Source organism: Topomyia yanbarensis, chromosome 2 (assembly GCF_030247195.1).
Source record: "Topomyia yanbarensis strain Yona2022 chromosome 2, ASM3024719v1, whole genome shotgun sequence".
NCBI classification, from domain to species: domain Eukaryota; kingdom Metazoa; phylum Arthropoda; class Insecta; order Diptera; family Culicidae; genus Topomyia; species Topomyia yanbarensis.
The window spans coordinates 147,479,588-147,502,234 of NC_080671.1; the positions used below are offsets into that span (position 1 = coordinate 147,479,588).

A 22,647-nucleotide genomic window follows, 5' to 3' on the forward strand; every position below is an offset into this window, starting at 1 on the left:
TCATACCAAACATACCCATATTGAAAACTTCCTGATGATAAATCATTATGAAAATGTCGCAATATTGAGTTAAGGAACGCCATTCATGACCACGAACATAATTTATTTGAACAGAAATATGTCTGAAGACATTTTTTCAATTACCGAAAAGATACATTATATTATAAAGAAATTTGTTTAGAATTCTTAATAAAAATACTAGCAGCACTAGCACAGTCGATAAACATCAACCCGAATACACAACCGCAACACAACCGAAGTTTGGTTTTGTTATTCTCGTGTTTCCTTCCCATACTCGTGCACCGGTAAACGAAAATCAAAACCAAACCGCGGTGCTGTGTAAACGAAACTCGGTTTGGTTTTCGTGTCTCGTATAAACACAACCAGCGATGAGACCGCACGCAATGTAAAGGAAACATAAACACTTGTGAAAATTTGGTTTACCGTACCGGTACTCAACCGGTATTTTCCCACCTCTGGTATTAGGACAAAAAATGAAAAAAATGTGATTTGTAGAGTTAATGCCAAAAAAATTTATGTTTCTGAATTTTACCGGTAGCGAATCTATATTTGATTTATTTCTAAGATTTTTTTATGTTCAACAAGATACATTTTATGCAAATTGATAGAAGAATGTTAGAGATATATGAACGAGAAAATGATCAAATTTAAAATGAATGACAAAAGGCTCTATAACCCCAGCTTCTTGTATTCGGACAAAGGTCAAAAAGGCTCCGTCAAATCTCTGAGATTTTTTCACAATAGAAAAACTGCAAAATATGTATAAATTGCATCACGGAGCAGAAAAAATATTGAAAATAAAAAAATCCCACTTTCCCGTATTTTTCGATAAACAGAAATATCTCAATTCAAATACTCAGGTTCTTTCCTTTAAAAAGAGATATGAATTGTAATTTTCTGAGTGCTACTTTAAAAGTTATAGCAATTAATATATTTTTCCTCCATTTTTTCCCATAGTATCAATTTCAAGTGAGGTGGGCGGGGGTCTAGAATTGTCCAAATGATGTGATATTTGGCATCTGAGCTTACTTTGACATTTGTCACAATATGAGAGCCCCCCTTTGAGAATTCAAAAAATACTTTTTTTGCAATGCCAGGGGAATCACCCATATCTTTGAAAAATAGCTTTTCGTGCTTCTTGACCTCACCGTTTTCAAGCAAAAATAGTTTTGAAACCCTACATGCACTAGAAAAAAGTTGGGCATGAAAGGGTTAATGAGCTATACTTATTAATTAAAATCTGTTTTAAAAATTGTCATTGCGTTTAAACCAAAATGGAAGGCTTATTACTATAGCAAATAGCAAATCCTGGATTGAGCATATAACATCTATAGAGAGAAAAGTTGCATCGTTATGTGGGGCTATGCGTAAAGTATGCTCTTTTGTTCCCCAGCATGTACTTCTAAAATTTTATTATGCGCACATCCACTCATTGCTGAACTACCTTGTATCTGTGTGGGGCCGTGCCAGTATCTCGAATCTGAAAAAGCTACAAACGCTTCAAAACAGATGTCTTAAAATTATTTATAAAAAACCATTTATGTACCCTACTATTTTGTTATACAATAATAATGCCCATAACATTTTACCTTTGCTTGAGTTGACTAACTACCAAACAATAATATACATCCACAATGCTTTGCATAATACTATTGCTCATAACAATCTAGAATTTACACCAGGCATTCGAGCTCACAGCACTAGACAAGCCAATCATTTATTATACTCCAGAGTATCCACGAACCTTGGTCAAAGACGCATTTCTTTCATCGGACCTAAGTTATTCAACCAGCTTCCTACTGATTTAAAGCAAATAACATGTCGCACTCGTTTCCAAGCAAAATTGAAACTAATTTTAAAAAATAAAATAGGAGAATTTTTAATTTAAACTTCGTTCACCACCAATCGAGCTTATTCCTTTAGCTATATTTGGTTAACATTTTTTTAATAAAAACAATTGATAAATGCATTTTTTTATAGCAATTAGTAATAAATAAATTTAAATTATTATGAGCTTCCTGCAAAGCTACGATGGGACCCTTAAAAGGATTCTTTTCCGCTGGGTACTCGCCGTAGCTTCTTGTCAAATTTTGTGTTTTGTCGGTCTCGTATTGTTTTTTTTTGTTCTCAGCGTTTCCGCGATTCGTAACTTTGTTTTGTTGTGCTGACCTTTTTTTTGTACGCTGAGAACTGATGTGTCCACTACCAGGGGGCTCCGTTTGTGAGCTTTTTGGTGTGGGGGTAAGAGGCGGGCTATTTAAAAAAAAAAAAAAGTACTAGTTACACCAAACACTTACTGGCGACCTTAGAGCGGTCTTTAGTAAGTAGTTGGTGCGGCGTGTACGTTTCGGTGAATGTCACAATATTACAAGCCATTAATTGTGTATATTTGAGTGCTGAAGTGAATGGCGCAATAAAACTTTGTGTACTAGGTGCGTAGGACGTGACGTAGCTTGACAACTGTATTGTCGTTCGCTTCGCACTGGTTCAGGCAAAAGCGAAAAGGACATTGCGTATCGTGACCGTTGCCTTTGATAGTTGGAAATAGACTGGGGTTCAGATGGCTGACTCGCCTCTTTGGTGTCCTCATCCTAATCCTAATGGACGCAAAATAAATTTAAATATAGATTAATCTTAAACCAGGGTAAATGTGATAATTCATCGAAATTCGCACATATTAGTAGGGGAAACCGAGGAGATTTGAAACAGAGGAGAGTTGAAACAGGGTTCATTAGTACCGTTAGAGATAAAACAATAATACATTTGTTTTATTTATATCGGGCCCACAAATCTTCCAATACACACCAACTACGTTATATAAGTGGTTGAGTATTTACGGTAAACACACTACAAAATCTGAGCAAAAGTAAGTTTTCGTTATTTTCTTCAAATTGGTTTAAATGGGATAATAAGTGATGTTCGATCATGAAAATATCACTATTATGTAGTCTAAGCGTCAACATTTATGAATTGTATGCGTTTCTATCTTTGCGATGTATAAATTGGAAATTGTGGATCAAGCTTTACTTCTCGACCTAGGAGAGTTGAAAAACCTTGTTTCAACTCTCCTCGATGATGAACCTCTAGTCCTATGGTAATGCTATAATCACATTAACGTTCCTGAACAAATAATAATAATCAAGATTCTTCTTTCCTGAATTGACAACAGTGATCAACGTTCTCAATTTATTAGATCAAGGTCATTTAAAACCACGGAATATGTATTTATTCTAATTGTTTACTCCTATCAACTTCTGAAGCTTGGTGCGAAGTGACCATAATCCAAAATGAACTAAATGCTACCGACATGGATACCAAATTACGTATTTTTATAAATCCGTATCACTTTTAGTCATAAATAGTATCACTGGTCATATCAACAATTTTAATCAATGTAGAATGTTCTAGGGGAAGTGGTTGAAAAATAATACATAACTAATGTTAAAAATTGGCATCAAATTTCTTGATTTTGCAGTTATAGTTAATTAGTGGTTAGGTAAAATATCTTATTGTTATTACTGTTGGGATAAGTGCAGAAATTCCTGCAATATCCTTGTAAAAGTTTGAACTTAGCACGGACAATGCAATAAAACCAGGAAAAATGTTAAAAATATAAAAATTTTCAAATTGCTCACATTCAAAATAGAGCAATTCTAGCGAAAATTTAGAATAGGACGTAATTAACAATGAGATATTCTCTTTGTGGTCTTTCTCTGTTGTTCATTACTCGGTCGTTTCAGCATTTGGCAATCAACTCTTTGCATAATATTCTAGTATAAACCATCGACTTTCGATATGTACTGCGAAATTAGTGCAAAGTGTTATAGTGACACAGTAATAATCGAAAGAGAAAGTAAACAAAGAGAGGCTCTCAATGTTACTTACGTCCTATTCTAAATTTTCTCCAGAATTATGCGCAAGTGTTTTTCGCCGATCTAGTAGTATTTGGGTTAAACTTAATCAGGGCTCAAGAGTTTTCACTGGGACGGATTGGGAACATGAACTTTTTCAATTTTGAAAAGTGAGAAAATGGCGGATTTTTTTTTTGTATTTAAGTTTAATAAGACTAATATTTTTTAGAGTATATGGATCCATCTACACCAAAATATGACCCTGACCTTGTTTTATTAAAAATATAGGATATTTGAGTCGAAACAATTCGAATCACTAATGTTTGGAAAATTTTGTTTCCACGCGCAACTTTAAATCAGCCTGGAGTATTAAAAAACCTCTACCTTTGACAGTGAACAGCGTTGCCAAACATTAATAAATACACGCAACGTGGTTGCCATCTGATGCAGAAATCACTAGGGAATATTATGGTATAATATAATGTCCTTGATAATGATTTGTGAAAATATGACTTTCGGCCAGTTTTTTCGTTCAAATACTCCTCTGTGCGCCAGTCGGTATGGCAACTGAAATTATTACTGAATTGATTACTAAAGTTCCAGTGTGGAGCTCATTTTTGTTGTTTAGATACTATGCCCCTCCATATCAAAAACAAAGACGTAATCCTACGTCAAAACGGGGACAGCCACATGAGATAACCAGAATAGTGACCGCCATGGAAAAATTTTTCACTGACAGGAGATAAATTGACAACTAAACATAAATAATCTTTCATATGCGGTTTTCCATTTCATGTGAAAAGTTGATGTATTGTACTAATTATTCGAAAGTACCTAAAACATACAACAAACACAGAGCGAATCTTACCAAAACCGATTAAAAATGATTAATTAATAATAGGTATTGATCCACTTCAGTTAATACGGTTAACCACGAGATAACTTTTCAGTCAATAATTAATGCGTCTCTATGGATATTCTTGCCCGCTCTACGTCCATGTCAACACAACTTTGCTCGCACTGTTGCGAGTAATTAAAATGTCTAAATCTCCCTCAAAATCGTAATAAATTTGATAGCCATCTTTGGTACCTACCTGGTCCCATCTACCTCTGCCAACCTAAACGGTGTCTATCACGGATTAATCAGTCGGAAATTTAACACTTTAACGAATTTGTGCCTAGCATCTTCTTGATTGTTTGAAAGATCGCCCTGCTCAGATAGCGATGTTGGCTTGTTATTGTAGCTTGCTCATTTGGCGATTCCAGTGTTTGGCGCGGTGAGTTGATGTTGACGGTGGAAGGGTGTTTCCAGCATTACCCGACGATGTTGATTATGATCCCTGGCCCTATTCGCTAATCCCATCAAGAGAAGAGGCCTCTCAGGCGAAGACGAGGACGTCTATTTTTCTTACCAACACTGGTGCAGAGGATGAAGTAACCAGCAGCGGCGTTATAAATTAATAAAGATAAATAAATGATCGCGAAAATGACTTTTTCGATAACTTTTGCTGGACGGCTGTCGGGCTTTTGATGGACGAGCAACGAAAATGCTTCTGACAATTGCCAAGAGCATGAATGTGTGTATTCGGGAAACCAGCTAGCTTGGTAACAGAGCGGCGTATACCCAGTAGATATGTGGGACAGCAGGAACAAATCTATAGAGTGGGTGCTGGTGAAGTACCAATAGTTGCAGCAGTGGACTCTATTCCTAATTTTGTGCGGATATTGATATATCCTCCCTAGCGTAAGGAGTAAATAAAAGGTGGTATTTGATTGAAAATGCATTTATTCATGCTGGATAACACAAGTTTATTCGGACCCAAAAGCGAATATGCAGTCTATTTTACGTTATCAGCGAATTTGTTATAATGTAAAAAATAAAGAAGTAGGTACAAAATATGGCAATCGAATAATATTATAGAATAGGCTCCGATTGAAATTTTCAATTTATAATGCTTTTTTTTTATTCATTTCGTTTATTTGATAGGCACAAATGCGTTTGCTTGGCGGTGCCAAATGCTTTTGTTTTTACATTTTGGATATCTTAAAACTAGGAGGTTACAATGTTGAAATATTTTTTTTACAAAGGAAAAGAAAGTTTACAGCTATCTTAAGACTAGAAATAAGATTCAATATACAAGAGAGGGCCAAAAGATTTTTTTATGAAAATTTTTAAAACAAGGGAATCACTTTGATATACAAGAGGGGGAGTAATAATATTTTACGAAATATTTTACAGTTATCTTAAAACTAACAATATAGTTCAGTACACAAAAGGGGGTAAATATTTATGAGAAATTTCACAGAAATCTTAAAACTAGGGATTCAATTCTATTTACAAGATGGAGTACAAGAGTTTCAATAAAGAGTTAAAATTATAGCTATCTTAAAATTAGGAATACAGAATATTAATTTGATTTTTTTAACGAAAACTTATGCTTGGATATTCAGAGGGTGGCTTATTTCCACATCAGTGTAGCAGCAGTTGTATTAAGGACAGGGGAGAGAAGGCGTATGGTGACAGGGAAAGAAGAGCAAAACTTGCAACTTTTGCTCAAACGGGGGGTGGGGGGGGGGCTGATCAGCGAAACAAATTTGCGCCTCAGTCTGGTAAGTCGTCGAGTACCGGATTGGCGGATGGTATTCTTCGGACCCGCGGGGAATCCTTCAAAAGTCATCAGACCTCGAGTCGCTCTCGCTTCAGTTTCCTTCTATGCAGGCGTAGTGGTAAGGGCGACGGCGGTTACATAGTGGCACTCTGGAGCTGATCGGTTCCACAAGGCAGGAGGAAACTCTAAAAACGAGAAATAAAAGAGAGGGGCTAAATTGGGATATTTATCGTTTTTATGAAAGTATAAATAAGGGACATATAGGGGAAATCACGAGTTGCCAGCATATCTCGGACTGGTACATATCTCGGACTGGTACGCACAGACTACTCTCCGCAAGCCCAATACGCCGCAAATGCGCATCCATGGTGTAGTGATTGGACATAAGTCGGGACATTACACGAATAAAATCCCGACCCACATCCATCCCCCCGAACCAAGGCTTCGTTGATACCTTTGGGATAATCGAATGTAGCCATCGTCCAAGTTCCCCATTGCTCCACGAGGTTTGCCAACGGTTGAGCGTCCTCTGACGACAAATACTAAAAACTTCGTTGAAGCAGATTGATCTTTCGTATATGTCACCATTTAATGCGCCCACCTTTGCTAATGAGTCGGCCTTTTCATTGCCCGGGATAGAACAAAGAGAGGGGACCCAAACAAAGGTAATCTAATAAGATTTTTCAGATAACGTACACAAGTACTCCTGTATCTTCCCCAGAAAATACGGGAATTGCTTTTTAGGCTTCACCGCACGAAGAGCCTCGATAGAGCTGATGCTGTCCGAAATGATGAAGTAGTGATCTGTGGGCAGAGTGTCGATGATCCCAAGGGTGTACTGAATTGCAGCTAACTCTGCGACGTAAACTGAAGCAGGATCATTGAGCTTGAATGAAGCGGTGATAGTATTACTGAAGATACCGAAGCCAGTGGACCCATCGAGATTTGATCCGTCAGTGTAAAACATTTTGTCGCAGTCGACTTCTCGGAATTTATTATAAAATATATTGGGGATCAACTGCGGGCGTATATGGTCCGGGATTCCACGAATTTCTTCCTTCATGGATGTGTCGAAGAATACAGTAGAATCAGAAGTATCTAGGAAACGGACACGGTTGGGATTGTACGAAGAAGGATTGATGTTCTGTGCCATGTAGTCGAAGTACAAGGACATAAAATGGGTTTGAGAATTAAGCTCGACGAGCCTCTCGAAATTTTGAATTACCAACGGGTTCAGAATGTCGCATCGGATGAGCAATCGATATGAGAGTTCCCAAAATCGATTTTTTAGCGGAAGAACGCCCGCCAGCACTTCGAGACTCATCGTATGGGTCGAGTGCATGCAACCCAAGGCAATGCGCAAGCAACGATACTGGATTCTCTCCAGTTTGATGAAGTGTATGTTCGCAGCGGAGCGGAAACAGAAACACCCGTACTCCATCACCGACAATATCGTTGTTTGGTACAGCCTGATTAGGTCTCCTGGGTGGGCACCCCACCATGTTCCAGTTATTGTCCGGAGAAAATTGATCCGTTGTTGGCATTTCTGTTTCAGATACCTAATGTGACATCCCCAGGTACCTTTAGAGTCGAACCAGACCCCGAGATATTTAAATGTGAAAACCTGATTGATCGTTGCACCCATTAATAAAAGCTGGAGTTGCGCCGGCTCACGCTTCCTAGAAAAAACAACCAACTCAGTTTTCTCCGTGGAGAACTCAATACCCAGCTGAAGAGCCCAAGCAGACAAATTGTCCAAGGTATTTTGTAATGGTCCTTGCAAGTCGGCAGCTTTGGGCCCTGTAGCAGAGACCACTCCGTCGTCTGCAAGTTGCCTTAGCGTGCATGAATTGGCAAGACAATCGTCAATGTCATTCACGTAAAAATTGTAGAGCAGGGGACTTAGACATGAGCCCTGGGGAAGACCCATGTAGCTAAATCGCGATGTTGTTAAATCGCCATGCGAAAAGTGCATGTGCTTTTCAGACAACAGGTTTAGCAAAACGTTATTTAAAATTGGCGAAAGACCATGCTGGTGCAGCTTCTCTGACAGAATGTTGATAGAAACTGGGTCAAAAGCCCCCTTAATATCCAAGAAGACTGATGCCATCTGCTTTTTATTAGCATAGGCCATTTGGATTTCTGTAGAAAGCAACGCAAGGCAATCGTTCGTCACTTTGCCTTTGCGGAAGCCAAATTGTGTATCTGACAGTAAGCCATTTGCTTCAACCCACTTGTCGAGGCGAAACAAGATCATTTTCTCGAACAACTTCCGAATACAGGACAGCATTGCAATCGGCCGATACGAGTTGTGGTCGGAGGCTGGTTTTCCTGGTTTTTGGATGGCGATGACCTTCACTTGCCTCTATTCATAAGGGACAATGTTACCCTCAAGAAACTTGTTAAATAAATTCAACAAGCGCCTTTTTGCAGTGTCAGGCAGATTCTTCAGCAAGTTGAATTTGATTCTGTCTAACCCTGGGGCGTTATTGTTGCATGATAAGAGAGCAAGTAAGAACTCCACCATCGAAAACGGTGTTTCGTTCGCGGTATCGGGAGGAGACGCGGCGCTGCACGTTTTCTGTACCGGGACAGAGTCCGGACAGATCTTCTTGGCGAAAGCGAATATCCAACGGTTTGAATATTCCACGTTCTCGTTGTTACTGTTTCGGTTACGCATACGTCGAGCCGTACCCCAAAGAGTGCTCATCGCTGTTTCTCTCGTTAACCCGTCGACGAACCGGCGCCAATAACTGCGTTTTTTGGCTTTCATTAGACTCTTCATTTGCCTTTCTAACGACGCGTACTGTTGATAGCTAGCGGGTAACCCGTCTTCCCGGAAGGCCTTATATGCAGTGGACTTTTCCGCGTACAGCTCTGAGCACTCTTTATCCCACCACAGTGTGGGAGACCGTCCATGAGTATTCGCGCTGGGTACTGGTTTAATCTGAGCTTGATTCGCACTGTCGAGAATCAAGCCAGCCAAAAACCTGTACTCTTCCTCCGGAGGAAGTTCTTGAGTGGATTCGATTTTAACGGATATCGCGGTCGCGTAACTCTTCCAATCAATGTTCCGTGTGAGGTCATACGAGACATTGATTGTTTCCGATGGTCTTGAACCGTTAGCAATAGAAATTACGATAGGGAAATGATCGCTACCGTGGGGATCAGGGATCACCTTCCACATGCAATCTAACTGTAGCGATGTCGAGCATAGTGATAAATCCAACGCGCTCGCGCGTGCTGGTGGTGTAGGAATCCGCGTCATTTCTCCCGTGTTTAAGATGGTCATGTTGAAATTGTCGCAAAGATCTTGGATTAATGTTGATCTATTATCATCGTGAAGACAACCCCATACCGTGCCGTGCGAGTTAAAGTCTCCTAGAACTAGCCGCGGTGCCGGTAAGGATTCCGTGATATTACAAAGCGTTCGGTGCCCTACCGAGGCTCTAGGAGGAATGTAGATGGAAGCAATGCAAAGGTCTTTGCCTTTGATTAGAACTTGACAAGCGACAATTTCAATGCCTGGTGTCGAAGGGAGGTTAATTCGGTTGAAAGAATAGCACTTTTTAATCCCCAAAAGTACTCCTCCGTAAGGGTTTTCTCGATCCAGACGAATTATATTAAAGTCGAGGAAGTTGATATTTATATCGAAAGTTAACCAAGTTTCACATAATGCGAAAACATCACATTTTAAACTGTTTAGTAAAAATTTGAAGGAATCGATTTTCGGGAGGATACTTCTGCAATTCCACTGTAAGACAGTGATCGAATCAGTGACCTCGTTTGATGACTTAGCCATCGAAGGATACGATCGCTGCAAGGAGGGGCCATTTAGCAGTCAACTGCTTCAAAAATGTTTGCACTATAGGGAGAAAATGTATCAGAATGGATCAGTAACATTGAAAGTTGTGAAAATTAAGTCCACTATGTCAGAAAATTTCATTAGTCCGTTACTGAACTGAGTGTCTGTTGGAAAAAAGGGGACACTTGGGGTTTTTGGTGTCCCTGGAAGTGGTGGATACTCCTTGTTAGAATTAATATTTCCAAGCCCAGGAGCAAATTGCTTCGGCACTAGTGCATCACTTCCGTTGGATTTATTGATTGTAGTTGGCGCACTCTGAGGGGACGAAACCTTGGCACCCTTACGAGGCAATTTAGGGGATGCTAGATTTCTCCTCTTCCTGGATTCCCCTGGGTTAACCAAAGATGTTCCCTCTCGTGGGTCGTCAGATTCTTGCTCAACGTTAGCCAAACCAGCATAGGGATTTTCGGACAGGACAGATGGCGAAGCATTATGTAGCATTTCTGCATAAGGGACCATCCATAAATGACGTAGCATTATATGGGGGAGGGGGGAGTTTTGTATTTTGTGATGATGTGTGACGACAGGGGGGGTAGGGGGTCATGTCATGCTACGTAGCTTTTTTAAAGGGGAATAGGGGTTGACCTGCTGTCACGACAATCTTACCCGTTTCATCTAACTAACATCGTTTTTGATTTTTTTTGAATTTTTTACGGGGACAACGAGGGGGGTGAGGGTTACCGTCAAGCTACGTAATTATCAGGGGGGGGGGTATATGGAATTTTGTGACGAAATGCTACGATGGGGGAGGGGGGTGTTAAAAATCACTCAAAAAATGCTACGTCATTTATGGATCATCCCTAAGAACGCTTCGAGCGTTCCTTAAGGGAGCGCTTAATTTTATCCCCGCGCTGCTTGTACGCAGGGCATGATTTAAGAGCATGTGAAGGGCCCCCGCAGCAAATACACTTTTCAGTTTCTTTGTCGCAAGAGTCATCCTCATGCTCTCCTTCGCATTTGCCGCATCGTTTCTTACTTCCACAATATGTGGCTGTGTGGCCCAACTGCTTGCAATTGCTGCAGCTCATGACCCGCGGTACAAACAGGCGAACTGGTAGGCGAACCTTGTCAAGGAGGATGTAGTTGGGAAGAGAGGACCCGGCGACTGTCACCCGAATCGAGCCTGATAGAGAGTAGGTAGTCTTACCTCCCTCGGTGTTTGCGGTATACAATTGTTTGCATTCCAAGATCTTAATCTGTTCAAGTGAGGGGTCCTTAAAGCAGCCAACCCCGTGCTCCAACAGTTCTTCGCATTTCAGGCCCGGTTCGGACACTACCCCATCGATTTCTACGACCACACAAGGCACGTACGCTTTAAATTCCCGCGTAAAGCGCTCACAGCAAGCAATCGCGTTTGCCTGGCCGAGATCATTCACTAGAACACGTATCTTGTTTGCCCGAACACGTGTTATCTGAGTTACGGCCGGGTAATTAGCAGTCAGATCTCGAGAAAGTTTTAATATATTAACCGGTTTCTCTCCGGTCCGAAAATATACCACCCATTGCCCAGAGGAACCTTCTGGGTACTGCTTTATACGGGGAGCAATGCGAGTGTTAGGGGGATCAGGGACTTCCATGATTACATCAGATGGTATTTCGCCCTCGGCCATTTAAGCACGAGGGCAGAGCGTTATATAAACGGGAATGTGTCTTATTATTTGATTACAAGGTAGAGTAAAAGTAGGGAAAAGGAAAGAAAGCAAACGAGGAAAAAAAATAAAGCAAAACTTATCTGCAAACAACGTCGATTGTTCCGCACCAGCGGAAACAATGTACTGGATTTACTGCCGGCACCAGCAGAACGGCAGCTATCGAACGAACAAAGGATGACCTTCACTCACTGAAATTTACACACCGAACACCACTGTGAAATATAACGATCCGTTCCGTTCAAAGGTTGGGAGACGTATCAATTTATAATGCTTATAACATGTTTCTACAAATACAATTATTTCGATGGATTACGACCGTTGCATAAATTATTCGCGTTTATCCGTCAAAACCAATATATTTTTCAAACTGCGCATAAAATTTCTTGTGGCTTTTATCAAGGCGATATTGTGAACTATTTTAAAGCTACAGAAAAAGATTAAAATATGGTCTAACTATATAGTTAAATCAATAAACCATATGTACCATACCAATCTAAATCAATGCGATGATCATTTTTATACACCAATCGATTGCTATTTATGCTGGCTATAATTTGTGGAAGAATGATAATTTATACTTCCTCGAAAATTTAAACAAGAAGCAGAGAAACTTTCTTTATTTAGCAGATAGTTTATAATTCAAAGCGACGACCTAAACATTTTCATACTCCAAATGATTGCAATTGATGCCAGCAATAATTTCTAAAGGAACGAAATTTTCTGTGTTCTTGAAAAAATTAACAAAAATACGCAGAAGCTCCGAAATTTCAATAATTTAGTAGATCACTAATGAGTGGAACACGAAACATAAAAATCCAACTTTTCAGCTTTCAATAAAAAAGTTACTACATACTATTTGCAGTCAAAAGTACAATTTTCTTGTTGAATATGACTATTAATGCCATTTCAAAGCCCACAACAAAAAATTTAGAACGTGGAGTACCGTAAACCGGGGTGACATTGAACCGGGGTGACCTTTCGAAGTAATCATTACATATTTTTAGGCGCAACACATTTTTTTAAGTTTAATATTTTTAAACCATGTACTGATGTATGGAGAACAAGATTAGATGGTTTTACCTAGAATTATCCGCTTACAGCTATTTTTCCAAAAATAATTTTGAGTTGAAGTCCGTTTTTGTATTCCGCGGTGACTTTGATAACCTGCATGTTCACCCACATTAACTTGTTGATGTCAATGTTTTTCATTCAAATGTTTGTTAAAACTAATGCTGGAAAGACACTCATTGTTAAATAGATATTAATTGCTATTATAAAAAGTATTTCAATGTACTGTACAATTCGAGTAACGAACATTCGTATAATTTGTGTCCAACTAGAATAAAATATTCTGAAAACCTTTAAAACTGCTAAAATGGTTTTATTTCGGTGCTTTATCAATGTACAAAAAGTTTTTCTTCTATTTTAACACGTTGGAATATTGAACAATAAAAAATGTTGCGAATTTTAGCTTAAAATAATTTTAAATAATTGCCAACTAGTTTCACAAAAAAGTATTTAAAATAAACAAACTCTTGAAACTAAATTTGGCACATCCCAATCTAAAGAAAAATAAGAACTCGCTTATAATTTATTACTCTAGCTCAAATCTGAGATTTATTTGTTTTATAAAAAAATAGACACTTTACGAAGCTTCGTAAAATAAGGGAAAGTCACATTTCGGTGTTTTGTAGTTTTTGTACCCAAAAACCGAATAATATACTCAAAAAGTATAACAAATCAGTATTTTAAAAGTTTAGAGTAAAAATCATTTCAAATTAAAATGATTCGGTAGACTATTCTGGTTTAATAAACGACCTACGGAAAAAGTTTCGAGTGATCAAAGTCACCCCGGTTTACGGTAGTTTTCGAGATATATAAAATTTTGTTTCAACAAAATAAATTGTCGAATTCATGGTCCAGTAATTTTCATTTCCTTTCTACTTCTCATTTTTCGAAATTCGCTAGAAACATTATTCCCATGTGCCCCTGTAAAAGATTCAATTAACCTATTAGAGGATTGGTTACTGCAACAACTGTCTATGGAAAAGCAAAGTAAGGCCTTATATCATTGCATGGAAGAAAACTATTTCACATTCCGGGGTGTCTTCTATAAACAAACCATCGGTGCTCCGATGGGTAACCCACTCTCTCCATTTCTTTGTGAACTATTTATGGTAACCTTAGTAGAATGCTTTGAAGGAAAAAGGCGAGTTACCAGAATGCTGGTGGCGATACGATGATGGTGTCTTCTGCATTATCAAACGTAGAAATTTATCCCGGATGTTGGAAACCATTAACAACATCCATAAAAATATCAAGTATACACATGAAAAAGAGAAAGATTACAAATTGCCCTTTTTGGATGTGCTTATAAGGAGAGAGAGAAAGAGAGAGAGAGGGTCCTTGACTTTCGAAATGTATAGGAAATCTACAAATGCCGAAAGAATAATATCAAACACCCCAAACCTGTCTTATCAGCATAAAATGGTCGCTTTTCATCACATGATGCAATTTAGGAAGCAAAAACTCAAAAAATACCTGTTGTAATCCACCTAGCGGTGCAATTGTGCTTTCCTCAAATCTTGACTACTAGGACTTCATGGTTGATTATGTTCCTCATAAATTGTCTAATGTATTTATTACATTTTTATTACAGGTATACCTCGAAAGTACCTACCCTCGTTAGTACGTACCCTTGATAGTACGTACATTTTTCCTCGTTAGTACATGCACCTACAATAAATAAAAATTTTCGTTCTATTTTGTAAACTTCAACTAAATGGTAGAAATTCAGAGTAGCTCTGCCAGGTCCAGCAACTCCCATATATGCAGTATTTCAAGTCATAAATTCAACGTTAAATCTTTCAAGTATAAAGGTAAGTATAGAAAGGAAGTGACCACACAAATAACACTGGTATTCCGAATTTTTCAAACCACCAAATTTGGATTTGGTATACATATTTGTTCCAATACTTTGATAAATTGTATTGTTGTTATTACACGAATGAAATATTCAAAAAACAACACCTTCTGCTTTGGGAAATAAAATATTTTACGAATTTCAGAGATAAAGGATAGTTCTAGAACTTCAAAGAAGTCCTACGAAATCCAAAAAAACCCTGCAAAAATTCCTATAAATTTATGGAAATGCTCAACGAAATGCTGCCATATTCAAAACATTTATACTAGACCAAGGAAATGTTTCATACGCTATTTTCAATCTCTCTGGTTGATGGAAACCATAACATTCTAAAATGATGTACCTAATGGTAGGGTAGTTTATCACTAATAGGGTGATTAATTTATAAATGAATGTTTTTTGAAGAGTTGCATTCAATATTAAACATAAAAAGTAATATTTTGAAATATATTTTGTGATTCGATAGTACGTACGCTAAACATAGCGAAGGTATATGTTAGAGATGGGCCATTCGTTCGCGAACGGTTCAAGTGAACTGGTTCTTCGAAGAGAATGAGCGAACGGAAGTTCTTTTTAAAAGAACGGTAGTTCTCAATTCTCTTCAAAGCGAATGAACTGAACCTGACCTAAAGCCGTTTGGCGAATTTCTCGGACCGATTTTTAGGCGAACGAATGAAAATGAACCGACTTGCCGTCCCACAAACCGCTCTCTGTGCTCTCCCAGAATGGAACCGGCGAAGAACGACTCATCACATTCTCTATTTCTCTAGTTATACATCATGAAGAAATCGCTACCCTTGATGAACTTGTTAAGCATACAGGGGTATAATAGTTTGGGCAGCATCTGTTTGGTTCCTCTCCAAGAATCGAATGTTATGAGAGACATTCGCTAGATACAAGTAAATTATCAGCTGAACGGAAGAACGGTTCATCTGAACTAGTTCTTTTTACAGAACTGTTCAGTCGGGAATGGTTCTTCGAAGTGAACTGTTTCGCCCATCTCTAGTATATGTACTATCGAGAATCGTAGAGGAGCCCGGGGCTAGATGGCGGTTGGGGGAAGTTGGCGGAACCCCCTTTTCTCCGTTTCTATTAGACATAAAGCGCTGTCTCTCGTTGTGTACCTCAAGTAATGTGAAATGCATTATCCAATTATCTTTCTTATTTCACTCACAGTGATAATACGATGCAAGCAGTGCCACCCAACGGCGAAATTGTGAGCTAGTGGGTTTTCTCCAAGTAAATTGTCGAAAAATCCCATACAAACTTCAGGAACGTTGGTCCGGTAGCTGTACTTGACCGATTTGCTGCAAATTTGGTTCTAGTACTTCTGGTGGGACTAGGAATCGACTCAGGTGTGGCCCGTTAAGGGCCATTTTTTTCCTGTCACTCTAATGTGTACCCTAGGAAAATTACAATAACGGCAAAATAATACTATAAAGCTTGTTCTATACATGAACTGTGATTGTATTGTCTAAAACATGATCGGTCTGGTTTTTTACCGCACACAATCGATAAGCTTTTACAATTTTTCAAGGCTGAGAATGTCCCAAAAACTTCTAAAACAGTTCCAAGTTGGCCTCCGCCAAGGGCGCCAACCTTAGGAGGGCGCTAAAATCTTAGTCTACTTTATAAAATAAGTGAGGTTAAGTCAGGAAAAAATTAAGTATCATTTCCAGGAGCACTCTCAATTATAATTCGAAAGTCGATCTGAAAAAGAAAACCAAAGTAGACAGCAAAAAGTCGCATAACTGAGACTCTAACAAAGGTGCCAGAAGTCCAGAATAAACAACGAACAAGACAAAGACTTCAAATATCAACAAAAATAACAGACATTATTGCACACTGTTTCCGCTTGTTTTCTCAGTTTCATAGAAACAATGGGAACGGAAATGTGGTCATGGGCAGTAAAGTAGACCAGCCTTTAAAAGCTGTAGTAAAGATCGTAGAGTAAGCTAGATTAATTATCATCCACAAAATAAACCCATGCCGTACCGTGAAAATTAAAGTCTCCTCAATGCCGGGAGGAGTTTCGCAATATCACAAAGTTGCCGGTTCCCAACCTAGGTCCAACCAGTCTGGCACTAAGTTGAATCTCAGGTTCAAATGTCACATGAGATTTTCGGTGTTCCTGGAAACGTTGGAAACTCCTTGTTTCTTCTCAAATGTCTAAGACAAAGTGCTGTTTGCTTCAGTTTTGTGACAGAGCTTCCTCTTGTTGGTATATTGATGGTCTCTCAAGAAAGAAAGAAAAAGTTATTGCTACAAAGACCCATTTGCTTGTAATTAGTGCAATACTGTATGCATGATGCGCGACACAAATAACCGATCATGCAGACGATTCTTGTCGAAGAAGACACAAATCAGTCTCGCCAAGGGTCTCCCAAAGCAAGTTTGAAGGGACGCACCATTTTGTCCCGTTCGGTGCGATTGTCATTCAAAATCTTTGCTCGCTGGAGCAAGGGGTCTTTGAAACAGTTAATCCCGTCCTTCATTGCATCCACGCATGCCTAGTTCGAATCGATAACTACACCATCGATCTCAACTTAGTGAGCGGGTATGTAAACGCGTTAGTTCTTCATAAAAGTCTTGGCACTAGGTACGTCATTTGTTTGCTCGGAGTCTTTGATGACGCATCTTGTTCGACATCCATTTTAGGATCATTGGCCTAGAGCCAGACACAAAGCGTAAATTGTAGAATATAAAGGAAGAGACGAAAATCGTGGGGAATGTCATTTGAAAGTGATTCCAAAGGGCCCAAGTCATTTTCTGTTGTACTTAACGTTATTGTTAATAAAAAAAGGTTTGTCAAAAGAAATAATGCATACGCACTCGAATTTCTTCTTAGCACCAAGAGACATTCGTTTTATAAACAATATTGAAATATCGACCAGCGAATTCACGAAAACAGTTGAATAAACATCTCTGTATGCTTTATGTAATCTATAATGAGCGCGTTTATTGAAGAATTTTGAATATGGAATTGCTAAAAAATGATTTAAAACCTTCGCGAAGCTTAATTCTCTGACTTCCACTTCGTGACGCCAATGGGTGATATACGACTTTGAACAACCAGACCCACCTCGACTTATGCGTATTCAAATTTCAAGTAGGTGTATTTTGCTCAATTTAAATCGAAATCGTTTCAAACTTTAATAAGTGTCGTATTACTTTATAATGAACAAAAAATCGTGAGTTTTTGTTTGTAATATAAAATATGAAAAATGTGAGTGTTTTCCTGTCCTCCTGGAAAAAATTGGAAATGGCGGTTATACAACTTTGAGTATCCATCCTTCATTTGTTTTTGTATGACAAATGTTTCAGAAATCCATGAAAAGTAGAAATCTGATGTCCATTTAAAACACCAATTTTCTTGATTTTTATTTGAAAAATCTCAGTTTAAAAATTAAAAGTACCTGAGAGATCCATTGTTTCATGCATTTCTAAGTCCGGTTATTAAATTCGATGGTCACCTGTTTCCCATACATGCCATTGACACCCTAATATACAGTCTTCTGTTGCCTTCAAACACCTAGCGTCACGATTTCATAAATATACAGTAAAAGATTTGTATTTACATGAAATGCATCATGAATGAAGTAGGAAGTAGGGGTTGAACTGAAAATGAAAGTCAGAGTAAACACCAATGGGCGTAAAATTGAGACTCCGCCAAGGGCGCCAGAAGATCACGCTACGGATCTGCATGCAGGTTATCTTAATCGTATGTGGAAACTATAAATACACAAAAATCGAAAACAATTTTATATATGGACTTAGAAGCGTTTTTGCAACGGTTTTTCGAGTGGGAGTGTATTCATTTATAAATAGACTTTGTAGTATGTACCTATAAACAGAATCAAAATAGGATAGGCTGAGTGGAAATGAATCACGTGAAGCGAAAATGAATCAATCCGCATAAATTTGTTGCTAAGAAAGTTTTGCGCATCAAAAGCAAAGATTGCTATCATGCAGGTTAGGCATGCAATCGCTAACAAACAAAACTGCTACATTGAAATCTGTGTTTCGGTCAAAAATATCGTTTTACCATCTGTGATAACTGAAACAGGAAAAGATCTGTGATAAATTTCCGAAAAATCTGTAAAAAATCACAATATTTCCAAAAAATTGAAAATTTGTGAAATTTTCATCAAAATGCCAAAAAATCTGTCATCTGTGATCAAAAATTGTGAAATAAAATCTCTGACATTACAGAAAAATCTATGAATATGGTAACCCTGTTAACAAATTAGATATACACTAAGGTTTTTTTACGCGGGGATACACTGCCCATATACGCATAAGAGTCCCATATTGAAAAACAGCAAGCCGAGAAAAACGCTGTTCAAGATTTACATTTTTCATTAAGCCTTATGGATGGGACAACCATGTTTTGGTATTTTTTTCGATATTTTCTAAACAAACCTGGTAATCTTATTTGTGCATTATGGTTCAGTGGTGGTGCAGAGTACAATCCAACAGATATCTCATTTTCGACAAAAATCCATATGGGACTCTTATGCTTATATGGGCAGTACAGGCCGTGTAAATGAAAACCGCGTAAATTTCATAATCCGCGTAAAAAACAGCGGAAAAAAAATATCGCGCAAAAAAACGCTTCAAACATTGAACCGAAGCACACAAAGCAAAATGAGTCAACGCTGACGATGATGGGTAGAGCGAAAGAAAGCATAGTGTTTAAACAGACAAGCTCAGTCGCTTGTGATCTGCTCCGCCTGCCGTTTAACAGGCAACTGAGCTTGTCCGGCCAAATCCGATCTTTAAATAGTCGATGATGACGTCATTCATAGAAGCGTAGCGCGCTAGGTACACAAATCTGTCGTGCTGGACTAGGGAAGCGCTATCTTCTGTGTGTAAATGCGCGATATTTTGACTAGGAAATAGTCACCAAATTACTTCTAATCGCAGATCTAGATCACAGATTGCCAATCAAACATTCTTTGAATATATTGTCCACTATCGACGATTCCGGTAGTCTGGAATTCCGGTCATATTCCACAATTAAAGTCACATCGGTTCTTCGGTGATGACTGAACTAATTTTCTCAAACCAAGTCTCAAATGGAAGGCAAAATATGCAGTTAAGTATTCCGTCACCGAACCCCCCCCCCCCCACCGCCTTGCCCTTACACCTCCTTCCTTCATCACTCCCCTCCCCTTGGACCACCATCACGCCCGCATTTCCTTCATCCACCCCGTATACCGAAATAAGATGAAGAATTTCTGACGCATCCTCCACTCCCACTCTATTAACCCCCCACTCCCTCCACTTTCAAACCCATTCCACCAACATTTCAAAATATAATCACATGAAGATAACATTGAACTCATGCTGATTAAGCTAATCAAATATTATTCTTTTGCCTTTCTCATATAGAAAGGTTATGCAATTGCTCCAAAAACCGACTTTCTATCCGAGGCCCGGAGGACCGAGTCTCATATAACATTTGACTCAGTTTGCCGAGATCGCAAAATATCTGTGTGTATGTATGTGTGTATGTATGTATGTATGTATGTATGTATGTATGTATGTATGTATGTATGTATGTATGTATGTATGTATGTATGTATGTATGTATGTATGTATGTATGTATGTATGTATGTATGTATGTATGTATGTATGTATGTATGTATGTATGTATGTATGTATGTATGTATGTATGTATGTATGTATGTATGTATGTATGTATGTATGTATGTGTGTGTATGTGCGGATTTGTTCACAAAATGTCCACATCGGTTACTCGGAGATGGCAGAACCGATTTTTACAAACTAAGATTCAAATGAAAGGTATAATATTCCCATAGTTTGCTATTGAATTTCATTTTCAACCGACATCTTGTTCCGGATTACGAGTTGAAGAGTATGGTTACAAAACAAAATTTGTCCACATCGGTTTCTCGGGATTTTCTGAACCGATTTTGACAAACTTGATTTTAAAAGAAAGGTCCATCAGCTGCTGCTGAATTTTGAGTGGATCCGAGTTCTGGTCCCTGAATTACAGGGTGATACGTACGATCACGCAGCAAATCCCGATTCTAACGAATTCTGCGATGAATGTAAGAAGGTGAATTTTTTTCCAAAATGTACACAACTGTTGAATTTGTAGATCTAGGTCACCAACAGTCATGCAAAGTCTCTTTGGCCACACTGGCCATCATCGACGGATCCAGAAGCATCCAAATTCAGAATAACGGTTATATTGGTTTCTCGAAAATGGCTAGACCGATTTGGTCAACTTAGTCTCAAATGAAAGGTGTTGCGTCCCTGGAAACTGATATTAAATTCCATCTCCATCCGACTTCCGGCTCCGGAGTTACGGGTTGTGGAGTGCGATCACATAGAAAACTCCGATTCAAACCGATACCGCGATGAATGCAAAAAGGTGCTCTTATATATACTTACCAAGTGTAATAAGAATGAAAGACATTTCCATAATGTTATATTGTACGAACCAGCTATTAAATCATAGTTTGGAGAAATGAGAAAGGCACAATAGCACCTCTAGGTGGATTAAAACAGGTTTTAATACCATGATATCAAAAATCTTTGGGTTTATCTATTAGAATCTATTCTTAGAAGTACTTTGGGGCGATGAAAATTTATCGTGAGATGGCTGAATTATATGCGTTTAAAATTGGACCAGCTTTCGTTACATACCATTTTTGCAGAATTTGCAACGTGCACCCCCATATCGAAAACAAAGACGTAGTCCTATGTCAAAAAAATGTATTTTGTGCCGCATGAAAATATCTCGCGCTGGTCTATTTCCAACTCAGTTCTACGGAGTCCCTTTTTACCGCATGTTATTAGTCACTCTCTACTTAACGTGGAAATGCGATACTAAAAACTCGATTTTCAATTCATGAAAAAATAATCATTTTGTTTCCTTTTAACCAACAGGATTTTATAAGTCGATTGTAAATCGCCAACTTACCATACTTGATGTGCAACGAGTGGGTGTCAATCGCTGTTTTACGTTCAACTCTTCCGATCGTACAAACGATATGCTAAATAGAAACGTCGCCTATATGTCCGAATCATGGAATATATTGCGATGGAAATTATTGTTTTCGCCGTGGTAACCACAAGGCCCGTGGGAGAAGGCTAAAAATCCTATAACCGAGATCTCGTAATTGTGGTTGCAAATACATGTGACCAATCACATTTCACTGTTACGGTCCATTAATCAAATAACTAACCGCAAAACTGTGCTTGTTAGGGGTCATGCATAAATGACGTAGCATTTTGGGGGGTAGGGAGGGTATACCAAATTTGTGACGAAGTGTGACGAGGGGGAGGGTAGGGTCAGAAGTTGTGCGACGTAGCATTAAGTTTAAAACCCATTGTTTAGAGAAAACAATTTAATGATCCTCCATTCCCTAGAGAAATGAATTTAACTTCACACAAGTTACTTTTGATGCGGCTATTCATGAGATAAATTTTACGATTCGCGGAATTACAAGATCGCAAAAATACGAAAAGATTTTGTATGCGGATTTAACTTGCTACATTAGTTAGCTAACGTTGCTAACTAGTAGACTTAGTTTGGAAGCTGAATTATATTTTCATTTCGAATTCAACCAAACAAAATTTAGTAATTTAGATGAACGAATGGTTCTTAGAATCATTGGCAGCTGCACGATTGAAAAACATATGTAATTTTTTTCATCTCCCGGGCGCTTTGCATGGGACGAGGGGGAGGGG

At 38.5% G+C, this 22,647-nt stretch overlaps 1 protein-coding gene across 4 annotated transcripts in view; it reads right to left on the minus strand.

Moving 5' to 3' along the window:
- Positions 1 to 22,647, minus strand: part of LOC131681668 (cyclic nucleotide-gated cation channel subunit A) — a 651,507-nt gene that overhangs the window by 118,809 nt on the left and 510,051 nt on the right. The window lies entirely within an intron of this gene.